The following is a 16,491-nucleotide window of genomic DNA, read 5'->3' as shown; positions in this document are numbered from 1 at the left end:
CCAAATGCTCCAAGAGATCGCTCTACCAGCCAAACCCAGATACACCATTCATAGGTGGCCTGAGTAAACTATGCAGAGCTGCTTAGAAATGGAGTCAGGATGGACAACACGGGATGCCCACTTCCCATGCCATCACTCTGTGCAGACAGTTCTTTGGTCCAGACTTCACCAATGCCAATGCAACATTAAACTAGCCACTTGCCTGGTAAGCATACTCTTGCTGATAATGTTTTAAAAAACAATTCCTACAATTCTTACAGACACCTGGGCAAAGGGAGGGCATATCTTGGACACAGCAGATTCCCGTGCACTGAAGGATGGACTGAAGTCTCTGGGAGATACTGGAGATGTGTTGGTAGGCTAGAGAAGCAGAGGCTGAAGTTAACTTTCTTAAGAGTTGTGGGTTCAATGTAGCCCACACAGACTTGTGGGCTACTGAGCGGTGTTTTCAACCATGGGTATCTCAAGACACTTGATATCTAAGAAGTCTGTGGGAACAGCAAGAGGGTTAGGGGGTAAAGGTTCTTGTTGCTGAGTCTGATCCCTGGTGCCCATGTCAAGGTGTGAGGAAAGAACCAACTCTACAATATTCTCTCTCTCTCTCTCTCTCCCTTCCTCTTTCTCTCTCTCCCTCAACACACACACTACCACCCCCACCACCATCAGTAACAACAAGTAATTTTTAAAAATTATGTGTATGAGTGTTCTACCTGCATATATGTATGTCATCATGTGCCTGGTACCCACAAAGGCCAGAAGAGAGTGTTTGATCTCCCGGAACTAGAGTTACAGATTATTATGAGCCACCGTGGATGCTGAGAATTGAAGCCTGGTCATCTGCAAGAGCAGAAAGTGTTCTTAACTAACCACTGGACAATCTCTCTGGCCCTGTAAAGTAAGGTTTTTTACTTTGTTTTGTTTTGTTTTGTTTTTTAAAGGGAGAAGAAAGCTGGGTGGATTCAGAAACTCTGAGAATATTCTAAAGTCAGGCATAGCTGGAGAGCACCTTGTGCTCTCCCCATTAAGTGTGAAGTTTCTGCGAGGCCATCAGATCAGGTGTTAAGGGAGCCCTCCACGCCTGCGCGACTTCAGAAGCATGGACAGTTATTCTCAGCTGGGAGCCAAGCAGCCCAGTGGATGACACGGTAAGAGACAGAGCATCAACAGACTAAGGGTCCTGTGAAACAAAAGGAATCTATGTCTAAAAGACTCTTAGACTTAAGACTCAGTTGCAAATCACACTCCCAAGGAAGCCTCCACAGCCTGAGGTACCTCAGTGGTGTTGCCTGTAGCCAGGCAGCTTCTCACAAGCTGCCATGGGATGTATACCATGACCTCTAGTCTGGAATACAAAAACACATGCAACAGCGAATGAGACTAGTAAGGGAGAGTTTCAGGCCCTTCCTAGGGACACCTCTGACTCCCAAGGCCCTCCCAATTCCTGGTCCTTCCATGTCATACCTCTTTTAGGTACAAACATAGCACTGGATATCAAGGATCCCTAGGCAGGAGACTGTCCTCAGGACTTTACCAGCAAATGGAATGATCTTTTTTCAGAGCACATCATCTTTGGAAAAAGTAGAAATTGAAAGAAAAAAGAATTTGCCAGTGAGCATCCAGGACTCCTCAGTGGTCAGACACAGTCCCCTATGAATCAGACAACCCCTTAAATGTGGTCTGTGCTATTCTGGAACCCCCAATAAGCTCTTGAAAGGTTAAAAAGGATAGCCTTATTTTGAAAGGCCCCAGAGGGCCCTTGGCCATGTCAGATTTTTATAGCTTCGTTCAGGGTCAGAACATGTACGGATTTTTTATTCCCTCTGAATTTAACCAGTATTTAAGTGTACCGATTATAGCTGGAAACACACATCTCTTTCCAGCATGTGGTTGAAGAGGTGGAGGGGAAAAACAGCTTTGGAAATTTACAGCCCAGAAATAGCATGTGGTCTGTCTGCTTGGGAAGAACCAACTCCTCTGTGACAAACAGAGAGACGCCCAGCATCGACCAGCAAATAAAGACAGGCCAGACAGCCGGGACTTTTGTCCCCAGGCCCATTACTGGACATCAGACAGACTTCCCAAGTCTAGGACACACCAGAGGCCAGCACAGAGTCAGAATTGGAATAGTGACGATTAGCCAGGTTGCAATAAGTGTAGGCCATTCAAGCAAAATGACTTGACAGAAGCCTGACTTAAAAGAAGTAGTAAGGAGTTAACAGCACTGGCTGCTCTTCCAGGACCGGGCTCAGTTCTTAGCACCCAAAAGGTGGCTCGTGACCATCTGTAACTCCAGTCCCAAGGAATCTGACACTCTTTTATGACCTCAGGGGGCATCAGGCATGCACATAATGCGCACACACACACACACACACACACACACACAAACATTAATATACAAAATCTTCAAAGATGAATAGACTTCTTGGGGAAAATGAAGCAATAAAATTGAAAATGTACCAACCATTTCTTAATTGCAGGAAGGAGCCACTGTGCCTGGTTGTGGAAAGGTACTCTGAGCATTAGAAGGTCTGGAAGGGCCCTTAGAGATCTTCTGGTTCAGCCACCAGCCAGCTCTGTGAAATTTCTGGTGTCTAGTTCCTGCTCTGCTGACATAGGATCAAGAGTAAATCAAGCTTCTGAGGGTTTTGTAGATATTCTGAGTTTGTCTTGGGAGCATCAGCTGGAAGATCAGGGTGAACACAAGCAACAGGGGTTTGTTTCAAAACTGGGCCTGGGCAGAATGCCCAGTTTTAAGGCATGGGTTTCTTTAAGACAACCTGTGAGAAAGGATTGCTAAACTGCCTTGCCCAAAATAATACCTGGAAACCCCTTCACAGAATGCTCCCTACCGTTTACTCTAAGCTGAACTGTCTATGGTTCCACGTTTAGACACATTAACGCACAGTAAGACATGCAGACAAAAAGAGACTTGGCTCTGTGCCATGGACACCTTGTAAATGTGCCTGGCTATGAAACCTCCATATGTGTCACTGAGAAAAAAATAAATAAACTGGAATGTGTGTGTGCAGGTGTGGAGAGTGCATTTGTACACCAAGTGCCTTCAGCGCTCTCCACCTTATTGTTTGGAGTAGGGTCTCCCACTGAAGCCAGAGCTTGCCAATTCTGCTAGATTGGATTTCCAGTAAGCCCCATGGATCTACCCATTTCTGTCCCTCCAACAGATTGCAAGGCACTCTAGGCTTTGTGTAACATAGGTAAAACTCATGGCATCAAACTCAGACCTACATGACAGCCTCTTAACGACTAAGCCATCTCCCTGGACAGATGGTTACTAATCTGAATACTGTTATATTCCTTCTTCATGTGTTTTTGACATAGGCAGAAGCTCTGTCACAGGAGAGAAATCTGAACTGTTCAATTCAGGAGTGAATTGAACTGTTTCGTTCAATTCAACTGAATTGATCAAAAATGCTTCTACCTTGGCTACTGGTCCTGCCTTCTACACAACAATGGTTGTGAGACACGTCCTAGCAGAGAAGGACTTTCACCTTCTTGAATGCTCTACACAACGTAGTCAGCTTTGAGCCAGGGGAATTCTTGAACATTCAGCAGCAACAAAGACAAAGCTGAGATGTCAGTTTCCCTCTAATGGTATAAGGACAAAGTGTCCAGACACAAAGTGAACTTCAAATGAAGCACTAAGAACCTAGAGGGCTGGCTCAGTGGTCAAGAGGACTTGCTAGTCTTGAAGAAGACCAGTACTGAGTTTCCACACACCGCCCATAGCAGTTTCTTCCCACGATGGATCACTAGGATCAACCAAACTGTCAAGAGCAGGTAATTCACATCATGTCAGAAGAATCTTCTAAGGAAATGTGTGTGTGTGTGTGTGTGTGTGTGTGTGTGTGTGTGTGATTAGCTGGGAGTTAAGAAAGCCACCATTTCTCTTAAATCAGATAAAAGCAGTTTCAGAGAGAGGAAAAACCATAGGCCAAACTTTCTCATGAGTAAAGGAAGAAAAATCTAAAACAAAATATGAGCAAATCGGATCCAGATGCGTATGAGATGTGTATTTAAACATGTTTCTCCAAGGACAGCAAGAAAATTTGACATAACAATAAGCAACGTGTCAAGTAACACAGGAAAAAAAATCATGATGGGAAATGGATCTGATCCCAACACATGGAAAGAAACCTCAACATGCATTCTGTGATAGAAACAGAAGACAGAGCTCTGTAAAACAAACCGAAAGAGGAGGCGGGATTTCCTTACCCTAATGCATTGAATGCAGAGAGAAAAGTGAAAACAAATAGCCTTAATTAAAATCAGGCACAGGAAAGAGCACCTTCCCTGGCTCTCACTCCTCCCTGAACTACCACAGAAATTCCCCTACTCCAAACAGAAGAACAAAGAGGCGTAAGCTGTTCTTCATTATTCACAACTGTCTTTTATATGTAGGGGAACCTTCAGACAAATTTTAAAGAATACTAAAGATTTGGTAAAGTGACTAGAGATGTAGGATCAGTGAAAAAAAGTCCAAGAATGGGTCTAACAGGCTGCCATTCCCAAAGTAAGGCAGCTAAGAATAAACTCCAAGGGAGAGGGTATGTTAGTCGTTAGTCGGGGTATGATAAAACATAGTGATCAAAAGGGTCTACTTTAGTTTCTGATTCTCAGGTCACACGCCATCACCCAGGGAAGTCAGGGCAGGAAATCAAGGTGGGAGCCTGGAAGCAAGAGCTAATGCAGAGGCCATGGAGGAGTGCTGCTTACTGGCTGCCTCAATTTGCTTTCTTATAGCACCCAGGATCAACTACCCAGGGATGGCATCACCCCCGGAGATCTGAAACCTCCCACATCAATCCTTAAACAAGAAAATGCATTACAGACTTGCCCACAGGCCAGTTTCGTGCAGGCATTCTCAGTTGAGATTCCCTCTTCTCAAACAACTCTAGCTTGTGTCATGTCAACCTAATACTAGCCAGCACAGATGGGTAAAGCTCTTCTTTAAAAAGCGCAAGAATGAAGAAAACAAAGCTGCTAAGAAAGCATATGATAGACCTAACGTCCCTATTTAAAAAAGTACAGTGGGAAAAAAAAATCACAGTAATGTCTTATGGACCTGCAGATTTAATGCAATCCCGGCAGTTCCTCAACGGGTTTGTTGAATTTGGGTTTTTGTCATTGTTATTGTTTAGGCTGTGCTCTGGTTTCCTTTCTGTTGCTGTGATAAAACACCATGACTAAAGCAACTTAGGAGTTTGGGAAAGGGCTTAGTTCACTTTACACTTCTAGGTCATAGCCCACGATGGAGGGAAATCAGGGCAGGAATTCACCCCGGGCAGGCTGCATGGAGGAGCACTGCTTGCTGGCTTACTTGCCAGATTGCTCTGGGGCTTGTGTTCCATGAGCTTTCTCATGTGGATGCCACCCACAGTGGACTGGGCCCACCTACATCCATTATCAATCAGTTCTACAGCTCCCATAGACCTGCCCAAGGCCAAACTGATCTAGGTAATTCCTCAATCTAGGCTTCCCTCCCAGATGATTCTAGGCTGTGTTGACAATTAAAGCTGTCCACATCAGGATGCTTTTTGTTCTATTTTTGCTTCTGATGCTATGATGCTTTATCAATTAGCTCTATAATTTTACAGAACTCTAAAGGCCCAAGTACAGCCCACTTATGGAACTTTCTTCAAGAACTGAGGTAGTACCTCAAGAAGTAGTGACACAGAGGTGATCAGATAAGGTGATGAAAGGAACCCTAAACACGAATACATAATATAAAAGAGAGTGTGCATGTCATCAAGGTTAATGGAGAAAAGGGGAAGGGGACTGATCAATAGAATCCTGGTGCTATTTTTCTCCCATGGATAAAAATCATGTCAGTTTGCAACATCCCACACACAATAGTGTCCAATAATTTACAAAACTCTCCAGAGAAAACATAAAGAATCAACTGACAACCTTGCAATACAGAGCGTCTCCAGTTCATGGCCTTACCTGTCAGGTAAAATTGATAAGACTCTGTATGCTGCAGTCAAGGATGTGTAGCCATCAAAAAGATACTTCACAGAAAATAAAATTCAATGGCACAAGGAGGGAGGTGCTATTTTTAGCACACAAAATGAACAATACTCTTCAGAATATATGAAGACTGGCTTTTTAAGTCAGTGAGGGAAAAAAAAACAGCTTAACGGAAAAAGGAGACCAACAGGACACAATGGCCATTAATACTGAGGAGGATTCAGTGTGCAGGTACGAGCTGTCATGTCAAAGTCACATCACCATTAACTGGGTAAAAATGAACAAGCCCTATGGTGCTAAACGAAGTAGTGTTTTTAAAGCACACTTTTAAAGGAGGCTGGTTCTCTGTTGGCAAGAGAGTAGAGTTTATCATGCTTTAAGGAAACTGCCACGATGGTCTCTTGTATCTGAGCATCAGTGTGCCTTTCTTTGGCACAGGTGACCTTTATAGGTATCTGATCAAGGTGGAAAAAGTGCACTTGTGGATGAGAAAAGTATGCAAGAATATTAATAGTAGTGGGATTGTGATAGCTAAGACTGACAATAACTCACATGTCTGTGATAGGAGAATGCCTGGGTTATAACAATAGCTATATATAAAGAACAATCGGACTAAACTAGAACACAGGCTGGGGAGATGGCTCAGTGGGGAAGAACACTGGCTCTGGGTTCAGATACAAGAACCCACACAGAAAGCCAGGAGTGGCATGGTTTCTACTTCAAGCCCCTGCCTGAGTTCCTGTCCTAACTTCTCACAGTGAGGGACTGTGACCTGCAAGCTGAAATAATGCCCTTCCTCCCCCAAGGTGCTTTTGTTCTGAGGATATTGTCATAGCCACAGAAAAGGAAGCTAGAACATATCAAAAGGCTACATGGGAATTACATAAATAACTTGACTGCATCCATGACTTGTCTCTTAAACACATACTGTTTAGGTCCATGTATGTAGAAAGAGGTTGAGGGAAAAATCAGCATGTGGTTATAATTTTATTATAAGAATTCTTTAATTATATGCTGGTGAAGACCATTTGTCTGTTTTGATCATTGCTGGAATGATAGTAATGGAAAAAAATATGTTCAAACCTATCAATTGTAACTTTATTCTATCAGAAGCAGCCCCACCTAGATTTTGAACACAAATGTTTCATTTTTGTTATATATTCAAAGTGTATAATATGTACACAGGAGACGGAAGTTCTAAAATGCTGAGAAACACATGATAAGGCACAACTCATGCAATGACTATTATAACCAATAAAGTCAGGATTAAAATGAGGTTGTTCTGATTGAGTTATGTTATCCACTCCAAACCATATGACAAGGCCAAGATACTAATGGCTTTCTCATTTATATTTAATGCAGCAATAATAAATGGATCTAAAGTGAGGAGTTACTTATGCAGCGAATATGGGAGAAGGCTGTGTGGTACTTCTGTAAATGTGAATCCGTGTCTATGCAAACTCCACTGTCGGCCTTGATGAAATAATACAAGAAACTGTAGTTTTCAAATCAAAGGAAGGATGCATTACTCTTCAATCAGCACATGCCCCAACTTCTCCTTCTGGGTCTTCTCCTGCTCTTCCAATTGCTCCTGGGATACAAGCTCACAGCTTCCAATGAATCTGTCCAAATGTACCATCACTGTCGTATGTATATCTTCAGGTATGTCTTACAAAGTCCCCACAATTGAGTTATATACAGAACCACAAGACTGGAGAGTTGACTCAGTGGCCAAGAGCACTTGATGTGAAAGAATTTGCTGAATTCAATTACCCAATACCCACAAAGACCTGAGCATGGTATGCCTGTAACTCCAGTGTTAGGGAGTAGAGACAGGGCAGATCCCAGAAGCTCACTGGCCAGCCAGCCTAGCTAGAACCTCAAGTTCCAGACTATTGAGACCCTGACTCAAAAAAAATAAAATAAAATAAAATAAATTGACAATCTCATTTCTCTAGGACAATACCCATGAGCCCATAGAAGCAGGGCTGCCTGAGACCTGCCTTCCTAGCTAGAGATAGATGCTCAGCTGCCTTGGCCCTGCAGGCTATGAACCCGACTCCTCAGCAGCAGGAAGCTAGGATAACCAGATGTGGCTCTCTGAATTCCAGCTGTTCCCAAAGCCAAGGGAGAGTCAAGGCCTTGCCTAACTCTTTCAGTCAGATTTCCCTGATCCCTTTTTAAAATTAAGGGTATTTTCCAAATTGGAGGAAGAGGGCAGCAAATTAGAACAAAAAGCAGAAGTCTATGCATTCCCTCACTGCTTCCACTCCAGATGTGCGGTACTAGGGGTATCTGGAGGCATCTGAACCATGTTATTTTCTGGTATTTTGGCCTCTTTAGCCTGATTTTTTTTTTATCTTTAGTATGAAGCCATTTCATACTTTTTGGAATCTGAGACAAATTCCTAAACAAATGTCCTAGGAGGTGGGTGTGGGCGGATGCTGGACAGAATGCAGAATCCACTCAGCCTTGGAAAGCTTTCTGGTCTGCTCCCTGATGGTTATCCACACAGCTGGGAGAGTCTGCTTCTCTGAACCAGGAAGCTTCTTCCAGACAGGGCCACAATGACCCTATAATGTTAACGAGAAGATAAACGCTTACAACACTTTGTTCCAAGGAAGAGTCGGGCAGCAGGCATATCACTTGAGAAGTCACCTTTGGTGTCATCATGCACCTGGCCATGGTACTGGACAAAGAAATGCATCAATGACACGTCAGTTATCAGTCGCACTGTCCTCAGAAGAGATGGTGACACGGGTATGTGGAGGGTAGATATGGAAGGTTACTGCAAGCAGACCTTTTCAAAGAGCAAACTATGAAAACACAGGGCAGATGGATGCCTGAGTTCCCAGAGCTCAGAAAAGGTACCATGGAGATTTTTAATCTCTTCAAACACCCCAAGAGTGTCAGTTCCCTCATCACTCAGTGGGCTACTGGTGCCCACACTCACCTCCCCTAAGATCCTGATTCCGAGTACAGACCTCCCTTTCAGGTGCCATCACTAGCCTTAGTTCTCTTCTTACTGCAAGGTCTCAGCCCCCACTGTGAGCAGACTCCTCATCTCTCCTGCTTGCCAGCTGTTTCAGTCTCTCTTGTTTTGTCCCTCTCGGTCCAGCAAACAGGGATTCAAATCCTGACCTATGGTGTGCCCCCACTTCTCCAGCTGGGCCATCCAGCTTTAGCCCAGCTCACTGCAACAGGAATATGAGACAGCTGTCACAGTGCATCTGCCATACGGAAGCAGAAAGAGATGAATATAGTGACAAGTCAGCTTCCACCTTTTTGTACAGTTCAAGACCTCGGCCCATGGAATGATGCCACACACACTTTAGGGTAAATCTGTCTGTCCCAATAAACCCGACCTAGAAACACCCTCATGGCTGATTCCAGAACCTGTCAACTTGACAGTCAATATTAACCATCAAAGTGGGTGACCTGTCTTCTTAGATCACAAAGAAACACAGCTGCAGGCCAGCACACTTCTTCCCAGTACCACGTCATAGCCACAGAGCCACCACACAGCCTTCCCTCAGTAAGCCCGGGCGCCTCCTAACCAGAGACAAGAGTGGTCACGGCTGCCTCTGTGGGGCATGCTCATGATGTCACTAGACTCAGTCACTCCCCCTGGCATACAGACCAGGGACAATGTTTCCAACTAAAAATAAATAACTCTTCTGACCTTTGCACCACACATTCTGCTCTTCTTGCAGTAACGCCACTCAGAGCAGTTTCCAATTGTCTCCATCATTCCTGCCAGCATTGTCACAGCGACCAGAGCAAACCACTGCACAGACACCACCAGTGACGCAGATGGCTCGGATCCCAGCATCCATTGCTTCTCACCTCACCAGGCCCATGAGCACGTGGACACGCTCCTTGGTAACTGCTTCTGAAAATGCCTTCAAGTGGTCAGCCCTTGCGTCTCCTTCCTTCCTTGCTGTCCCCTCTGGAGACAGCCCTTTCCTGGCCAACCCTCCATTCATGCTTTTCATGAAGTTGGAAGATGCCACAACTCAACTTTGAAATTTTTTCCCATACTGGGCATCGCATATCTTATTACTTCAAGCAGTGGCCACTGGTCAGAATCCCATTCTTTCCATCTCAGTGTGAATAACCTTTTAACATAGGTTCTGGGGACAGTGGCCAACACGGCATCCCCACTAGGCTTTCCCGTAACCATCACAGTTTCAGCATGCCTACAAAGGAATGTTCTAGCCCTTTCTGAGTCCAAACCTTCTCCAGCCAGTCCTTTCCCTTAGTATCTTTATAATGTTTACAAGCCTTCCCATTTTTCTCATGATGTCTTATGGGATTTATCTTTAAGATATACCCAGTGAGTTTTCACTTTTCTTCAGTTCTTCTGTGCCTGGGAAATACACTGCCATTTCGTTTTGTCTTAATGCCATCACAATTTCTTTAAGTGGTCTCAGGAACAAGATTCTACTTCTCTGCCCTTCACCCTCTGTGTCTAATTCCTATCACAGTCAACAAAATGAGTCTACTCAGGTAGAATTCAGATTCCCTTTATCCTCTACTTAATTAAAACTGCACAGGTTTCCCATGATGCAACCTGAAATCCCTGAATGGGGGTGGGGAGGTCATGCCCAACTACCCAGATTCCTGCCATCTCTGGACCTAGCTTGACTCTGGCTGGCTTTCTCAAGCTCCCTACAAGACACCCCGTCCTCCATGGAGGTCCTGCAAGCTGCCAGGATGCACTGCTTTCAGGCCTCGGTGACCTCAGGTTCTCTCAACAATGTTCTTGCAAAGGTGCTAATTAGTTAATGCTCGTAGCTCCTTGAAGTTCAAGTTCAAATCCCACCTACATGAGCCTAGCGCAGTGGCACATGCTTGTAATCCCAGCACTCAGGGAGGCAGAGACAGGAGGATCTCTATGAATTTGAGGCCAGCTTGGTGTACAAAGTAAGTCTAGGACAGCCAAGGCTACACAGAGAAACCCTATCTCAAAAAAACCAACCAACCACCCAACCAAAACAAAACAAAAACAAAAAGAGAACAAAAAATCCTGCTATATGTATACTTTTAAAGCTTCCCCTACATTTCCCTGCATCTGTGTCTTGTCAGCTATCATATTTTATTTCCTCACACCATCAGCTGTACATGGTCTCTCCCCATGGTTGTTCCCACCCCATCTTCACACTTCTGCCTGACAAACAGCAAGAGCCAGTACCGGTGCTGTTGTGTTGATGGCAAGTTCTGAGTTATTAGAGCACCATGCACACATGAGAACTTATTCCTTATGTTGCCAGAGTGTGAATGAACACAGGAGACCCTCCCCCCGATGATTCAAATAAGTGACAATAGCCTTCTGAACCTGTCACTAAGCTCCAGCATGAGAATAGCAACATCATTCTCACACAGTGAAAACAAGCAGCCAAAGAGAAGTCTGTTAAATGCATAAATTTAACAGTCGGTATCTACAACACTCCCTAAAAGTCATCTAGGAGAGCCCTGCTAGGAATTCACCTACACCCTTCATTTACGAGGGGTAGAAAATTCTATTTAGGCAGTCCAACTGTCAGACATTGATAGTAAGAAGTAAGAAAAGGTCTCTAAGCCTTCCTTTCTGGGGTCCAAAGGTACCTGTGAGGAAGGCAGTGGTGAGGAGAGGTGGTGTCTTCCAGCCAAGTCTTGGTGTTCTGCTGTGCTTATTAGCATTTAGGTGCTTCTTCCCTTAGGTAGAAGAAAGAAGTCTCTATACTAAGGCTCCATCCAGCTGAAAAAGAGAGCCCTGATGACACCAGACTCAGTAGAGCACAAAGTACCTAGGAAGCAAGAGAATAGAGAGAGGTCAGCACACAAATAGCAGGAGGATGGTTAGGGCCAGGTTGCTAAGAAGGAGCAAGGTGTTGACACTGATCTTCCTGCGTACAAACCCAAGGGAATGCTGGGTAAACAGCTTTCTGAAAACCTATCACATTAAGCATCAGTGTAGCATTATAGTTCACTACAGAAATAACGATAGTTCACTAGGTAACCAAAATTCCAATAAAGAAGTTAACATCTGGTGTTTAATTTCTTGAGCTCTTTATATATTTGTGATATTAGTCTTCTGTAGCATGTAGGCTTGATGGAGATCTTTTCCCAGTCTGTAGGCTGTTGTTTTGTTCTATTGACAGTGTCCTTTGCCTTACAGAAGCTTTTCAGTTTCAGGAGATCCCATATATTGATTGTTTCTCTTAGAACCTGAACTGTTGGTGGTCTGTTCAGTTGTCTCCTGTGCCAATGAGTTAGAGGCTCTTCCTCACTTTTTGTTCTAGTAGATTTAGTGTGTCTGGTTTTATGTTGAGGTCTTTGGATTTTAGTTTAGTGCAAGGTGATAAATATAGGCCTACTTGCATTTTTTTACATGTAGATATCCAACTAGACCAGCACCATCTGCAGAAGATGCTATCATTTTTTACACTGTATGCAAAGACCAAGAGTCCATAGGTGTGTGGGTTTATTTCTGGGTCTTCAATTCAATTCCACTGATCCACCAGTCGGTCTCTATGCCAGTACCATGCAGTTTTTATTACTGTTGTTCTATAGTACAGCCTGAAACAGAGATGGAGATACTTCCAGAAGAGCTATTAAATTAAACACCAAACAAACCAAATTATCCAATTAAAAAGCGGGGTACACAGCTAAACAGAGAATTAGAGAATTCTCAGAAGAGAAATATCAAATAGCCAAGAAGCACTTAAAGAAATGTTCAATATCCTTAGTGATCAGGGAAATGAAAAAAAAAAAAGTGACTCTGAGATTACATCTTATACCTATCAGACTGGTTAAGATAAAAAAAAAAAAAAAAAAACCTCAAGTGATAGCAGATGCTGGCAAGGTTGTACAGAAGGGGGAACACTACTCTATTGTTGGTACAATCTTGTATAGCCAATTTGTAAATCAATTTGATATTTTCTCAGAAAATTGGGAACAGCTCTACCTCAAGACCCAGCTATACCACTCCTGGGCATATACCCAACAAGGACATTTGCTCATCTATGTTCATAATAGCTTTGTTCATAACAGCCAGAAACTGGAAACAGCTCAGATGTCCCTCAACCAAAAAAAAATGGATCAACTGTGGTACATCTACACAATTAAATACTATTCAGCTATTAAAAACAAGGATATCATGAAATTTGCAGGCAACTGATAGATCTGGAAAAAATAATCCTGATAGAAGTAACCCAGACCCAGAAAGACACACATGGTATATATTCACTTATAAGCAGATATTAGCCATATAATATACAGCATAGCCATACTACATTACACAGACCTCAAGAAGCTAAGTAACAAGGAGGATCCTAGGGAGGATGCTTAATTCTCATTCATAAGGGCAAATAGAATAGACACCAGAAGCTGTTGAGGAGAGGGAACAGGATGAGGGCCTTCCATAGATATCCTCTAAAAGACACCACCCAGAAGGGGGTCCCAGCAGGGGATCAAAGCAGATACTGAGACTCACAGTCAAATTTGGGGCAGAGCACAGGGAGTCTTGTGGAAGAGTGAAAGGATAGAAGAACCTGAAGGGGACAGGAGCTCCACAAGAAGACCAACAAAGTCAGCAAATCTGGACCCCGGGCAGGGCTGGGAGGGGGAATCTGTGGAAATTGATGCACCAACCAAGGACCATGCACGGAGAGGATTTAGACCCCCTGCTCAAATGTAGCTGATAGGCTGTTTAGTCTCCAAGTGGGTCACCTAGTAAGGGGACCAGGAGCTGTCTCTGACATGAACTCTGTTGCCTTCTCTTTAATCACTTCCCCCTGGTGAGGCAGCCTTGCCAAGCCACAGAAAAAGAGGACTCAGGCAGTCCTGAAGAGATTTGATAGTCTGGGGTCAGTTGGTAAGGGAGGAGGGCTCCCCCTTTCTGAGGACTAGGGGATGGGCATAGGGGAAAAGAGGGAGGGAAAGTGGGACAGGGATGAGACAAGGGAGGGGGCTACAATCAGAATGTAAAGCAAATAAATTTAAAAATAATTAGTTAAAAAAAAAGAAGTTACCAGATCAATCCATTGTCAAGGACCATCCTCCAGTCCTCAGCTACCCAGATCTTTCCCTGTGTGATTCCTAAGGGATGTGGTTATTGTTGGTCTCTATAGATGCTCATTGGAAAGTCTCCTTCCATCAAGTAAAACAACACCAGAAAACACAACTCAAGAATGCATAATGAGCAAAATAGAATTAGAAGTAAGAGCCATGGGAAACAGAATGAGGGCGGGAGCTTATTCGCCATTAGTAATTACACTAAATGTTCCAAACGGGATGCAGAAAAATCTACAGGGCTGGTGGGAGTGCAAAGCACTTAGGCCTGTTTGGAAAATACTTTGCAGCTCTTGATTACAGTTAAGGGCAGCCTATGACCCTGGAGTTGCCTGGGATAAATTAAAAGGCAGATACACACTAAGTTTTACATATATATGATCAAAATGGCACCATCCACACTAGGTTACAGGTGAAAACAACCCACATGTCCATGAAACTGTTTTGGTTCTGAAAGAGCTACAGTACTGATTCACACTAAGACCGAGATGACTGTGTGTGTGTGTGTGTGTTTGTGTGTGTATGCATGCGTGTGTGTGTATATGCTCACCGGTGCAGGTAGGTATGGAGACCAGAGATTGATACTGGGATGTCCTTCTTAAATCACTACCATTTTTCTTTAACCAGAAGTTCACCATCTGGCCGAGGCTGGGGGCCAGTAAGCCTGAGATCCTTCTGTCTCTGCCTCCTAGCCCTGAAGCTCCAGAAGCCATGCCTTTCACATGTGTTTTGGGGAATTGAACTTGATCCTTAGCAAGTACTTTACCCATTTCCTCATCCAGAAGATCAATCTTGAATACACTATGCTAAGTTAAAGACACTGGGCACAGAAGCTCTTCATTATATGACACCACTCATAAGCAAGAAGTCCCAATACGCAAACCCATGGAGAGCGAAACTTTGCTGAGACTCAGTGGATGGACATAGGTTATTAGAGACTACTAAAAGCATTCTGGAAACCAGATAATTGTGACAGTCACAAGACCATCTGCAAGCATGCTCAAAACTTCTTCATGGGGACTCTAAGATGTGAGTGACAGATCTGAGAAACTATTAGTTTAAGTAGGGGTAAAGGGGGAGGGAGGGAGGCCGGGAAGGAGGGAAGAAGGAAGGAAATAGCACAAGCTCCGGGATGAAGCAGGAATTTAAGGTAAGACTGGACAGACTACACCAGAATTTCTAGATCTTTTGCTTTTCTTCAAGTATCTCTTTGCTCACCAAGATTGTAACACCCCTGTCTGAACTGTTTGTTCTGATAGGTTTTTGGTCATGGAACACAGAGCACCAGTGGTCATTTTCTGCCCCAACGTGAAAAAGCTTCCTGGTCCTTTAATAAAGGGGACTTCAAGAGCAGCCATATAGGTGACAAGAAGGAAGATGCATTCTGGTATACAGATCCATGTCTCTTTGGTGTGTCCCTCTCTCTTCCCTTACACTAAAAACTAAAACATCAAGCTTTGCCCATACACTCATGAGCATATTGCTCAAGGCTGAGGCCTTCAACACTCTGTTTCCCAACAGAGACCTAAGCTCTACTCCTAAGCCTCTCACCTGAATGCAACTGGCCTTGAATGGCTGCACTACAGCTATTCCAGAAAATGCCACCACGTAGCTACTGGTCTATTCTCCGCTTTCACGTGGCAGTAGCTTCTGACTCTTGAGACAAGAGACAACATGTTCCTTCTAGAGCGCTGCCTTTCTGCTGCTGTTCCCACATAAGAAGAGCCTAGAAATAGCACTGCAACCACTAGCAGGAAAGTGACACTCTGCTCAGACTGCACAGTGGTGACAGGAGCCTTTCTGAGCCGCATCTAGTAGAACTTTGCAAAGGCCAGAAAACTCTCTGCCTGGGCTCTGAGCTAGGAGCTCAGTGTCCCTGCCCTTCAACCTCTCAGGCTGCAAAGCCCACTGACTCCCTCATTCCCAAAGCTCATGGTTACAAACCCTGTTTGCATCTGCCCTGGAAAAAATGGGCACAATTAAGGCATGGAAGTAGAAGGGAGATGGGGGAAAAGGGGACTGGTGGGAGTGGGAGGAAATGAGAGGGAAACGAGGTGAATATGATAAAAATATATTATATACCCTATGAAAATAACACAAAAGGCCCTGTTCCTATGTATAATTAACATGTGTTAATTAAGAGCATAAAAACCATGAGCTGTATACAGGATGCCTTCTACAGTGTTGAATCACTTGCATTTTTAAATGTATTCTGTTATTTATGGACAGGTGTGTGTCTGGGCATGTGCCTGCAGGTGTCTCTGGAGACTACAATGTAGCAGATTCCCCAGAGCTATAGTTAGAGGCATTGTGAGATGGGATGTCTGGACCTCTCCAAGAGCAGTAGTCACTGCTTACTACTGAGCCATCTCTCCAGCCCCTAATTTGCATTTTCAAAGATAAGTTAAGTTGTCTGTTGACACTATTAATGGTGGTAAAAGTTTTTTA

At 43.9% G+C, this 16,491-nt stretch overlaps 1 protein-coding gene across 3 annotated transcripts in view; it reads right to left on the bottom strand.

The window, feature by feature from the left end:
• The window catches only part of Rnf144a (ring finger protein 144A), a 110,879-nt gene that overhangs the window by 72,848 nt on the left and 21,540 nt on the right, over positions 1–16,491 (bottom strand). For 2 of the 3 annotated variants that reach the window (XM_055622482.1, XM_055622498.1), the window contains exon 2: positions 11,596–11,777. The exons of the other annotated variant lie outside the window; for it this stretch is intronic. The gene's annotated coding sequence lies outside the window, so the exon portion shown is untranslated. The remainder of the gene's footprint in view (positions 1–11,595; positions 11,778–16,491) is intronic. 3 annotated transcript variants of the gene reach the window in all.

The sequence above is a fragment of the Psammomys obesus genome, unplaced genomic scaffold, assembly GCF_907164565.1.
Source record: "Psammomys obesus unplaced genomic scaffold, mPsaObe1.curated_primary_1811, whole genome shotgun sequence".
In the NCBI taxonomy this organism is placed as follows: Eukaryota; Metazoa; Chordata; class Mammalia; order Rodentia; family Muridae; genus Psammomys; species Psammomys obesus.
The sequence above is the reverse complement of the archived record's forward strand: the minus strand, read 5'-3'. Positions and strand labels throughout refer to the sequence as shown.